The following is a 2,995-nucleotide window of genomic DNA, read 5'->3' on the forward strand; positions in this document are numbered from 1 at the left end:
ACCAGCGTCAACCCAATGTGAGACCAGTGTCGGACCAGCGTCAACCCGATGTCAGACCAGTGTCGGACCAGCGTCAACCCGATGTGAGACCAGTGTTGGACCCAGTGTTGGACCCAATGTCAGACCAGTGTTGGACCCAGTGTCGACCCGATGTGAGACGAGTGTTGGACCCAGTGTCGACCCGATGACAGATCAGTGTCAGCCCAGTGTCTGACCCAATGTCAACCCGATGTGAGACCAGTGTTGGACCCAGGGTCGGACTCGATGTGAGACCAGTGTCGGACCAGCGTCAACCCGATGTCAGACCAGTGTCGGACCAGCGTCAACCCGATGTGAGACCAGTGTTGGACCCAGTGTTGGACCCAATGTCAGACCAGTGTTGGACCCAGTGTCGACCCGATGTGAGACGAGTGTTGGACCCAGTGTCGACCCGATGACAGATCAGTGTCAGCCCAGTGTCTGACCCAGTGTCAACCCGATGTGAGACCAGTGTTGGACCCAGGGTCGGACTCGATGTGAGACCAGTGTCGGCCTAGCGTCAGACCCAGTGTCTACCCGATGTCAGACTAGTGTTGGACCCAATGTCAGACCAGTGTCGGACCCAGTGTCGGTCCAGTGTTGGACCCAGTGGCGGAACCGATGTAAGACCAGTGTAGGACCCAGTGTTGACCCGATATGAGACCAGTGTCGGACCAGCGTCAACCCAATGTCAGACCAGTGTCGGAATCAATCCCTGCTACAGGAGTCTGGCTCCATATGCAGAAGGACATGGACTCTTACCTGGAGTAGTTTACTGTAATAACACACTGAATGTGCTAATGAGTTATTAGTGTTAACAGGTCTGTCATCACACCTTTAAAACAACACACCTTCAGGACGACGCAAACTCACCGAGTCTCTTCTAGTCCGTACAGGTTTGTGTTTTATCAATACTGGCCCGATGATGGAAAGAGCTATAAATGTCTGCTGTCATTCACTCGCTGTTGTTTTAATCCTGCAGCCAGAGAATGCCTGGCCTCAGACCAGGTGCAGGTTCACACTCATCACGACCGTTTTATGTTTTATGTGTGTGTGTTTTTAATTTCTTTGTCTTTGGCTCGGGTTGGACTAGATCTGGTTACAGCCACAGAGGTGTGAACTCTCCACAACGTCACAGTGGAAAAATGGCTCTACGGTTCATCAGCAACGTGTACTCCCCTGCTTGAAAGCACCTGTCAATCAAAGACAGACTGGAAATTCCAACAGTGACACACGCACAGGTAAACACACCTGAGCCTGGACTTCACATCTGTCACCTGACTACTTATGTACTTACTGTAACCCAAACCACCATCTTTTCCTAAACCTGACCAAGTGGTTCTGTGGCCTAAACAAACCAAGCTACCACACAGCGTTTACCACGTGTTAACATCATGACATACATAACATACTGAAGGTCCGGTGCACCTGTCGCTGGACTGGTACCTGCCAACGCTCGCACATGTCATTTCAGAAAACGCTCTTATATGTTTTTTGTTTGTTTGTGTGTTGGCATGCTGCATACTAAATGAACGATTAAGTGCGCTGGTACCAGCAGAGCAACCACCAGAGAGTACGTATGTGTCCCCCTCGACCTCTGTAACGTACCTGACTTCCTCTTTTGCTCCCGTCACCATCTCTGTGGTCACTAGAGGGCGCTGTCACGTGATTGTAAACAGATGTTTTGGGGATTGCTGATGTTCTTGCGGAGGGGGGACAGTCTCTCTGGATCCTCCTCATAGCTGAGCCGATCAGATCCGGCTCCAATGACGGAATCGGCAATATAAAAAAAGAATATCGGCAACACTGCTAACGTTTTAGCGTCAGCTCATGTATCTGTGTGTGACTGAATGCATACCTGTGATAAACTAAAAGCTAAAGCTAAAATAATCAAAAATCAGTTGCCCCAAATTCCAAAATAAAGTATTTTGACTTGGATTGAAAATGTCCATATCTTTTTCATCTTCAGTGAGTAACAGAGTACTTCGAGCCTCGTGATACGTTGTGTTCATATAGATAGCTTAGAAGCTCACTGTATTATTTATTTATATTTATATTTATTTATTTATTTTTACACACACAAACACACACTTTTACTGTTTTACTTATTATCTAATGAACTGTATGAAATGAATTATTCTTTGGTAATTTATTTGTAGCTTTGGCAATATTGTTGTTTGACATTCATGCCAATAAAGCTGAATTGATTTCAATAGAATTGATATTTCACAATAAAAGCCTGTGAGCCAGCTGCAGCAATAGATGTTCAGTTGTGATCAGTAGCTAACGCTGAGGTTCAGGCTGCAGTGTAAGTATGATCAAATACAAGTTTGATATGACCATTAGACAATAATAATAATAACAATAATCAATTTTAATTGTTACGCACTTTACCTTTGAAGCAAATCTCAAAAGTGCTACAGCTAAGATTATAAAAGCAAGATAGTTCACGTTCAGCAGAGCTTGTGGGCTGTACTGTCCCCCGTCAGGGCCTCTGTGGGTGGAGGGGGCGTAAGGAGGCGAGGGTCGTGGGGGGGTCCGTCCACAGTTTGCAGGCCGTCCATCACTCGTCCTGTCCTCCCCACACAGTTCAGCAGAGCTTGCATAACGCCTGCCCCCCCCCCCCTTCGGCAGTTTATCTGATCGCTCTGTGTGTATTTTTGTCTTCTCTCTAGAAACCGGACCGATATAGCGGTTGTGAAACAGCTGGCGAGCTGATGTGACACGCTCTGCTCGAGGGGTGATATACTGAAAGTGCTGGCTCAGCACGATGGATGCTGGAGGTTTATGCAGCAGGAACAGGACCCGAGATGGTCCACTGAAGTGTCTGTTGACCGTCACCAGCCTGGTTCTTCTTGTTTCGTGCTGTGACCTCTGACCCTGTCACCATCACCGTCCTGGTCTAAAATATTCCCTCATCTGGTGCTCAAGACAACTTTAATCTCCTTAAGCCCCACTAGGACCTCCTAGAACCTAC

This window comes from Micropterus salmoides, unplaced genomic scaffold (assembly GCF_014851395.1).
Source record: "Micropterus salmoides isolate LMB-PRFRI ecotype aquatic unplaced genomic scaffold, ASM1485139v1 Ms_hic_scaffold_6, whole genome shotgun sequence".
Taxonomy (NCBI): domain Eukaryota; kingdom Metazoa; phylum Chordata; class Actinopteri; order Centrarchiformes; family Centrarchidae; genus Micropterus; species Micropterus salmoides.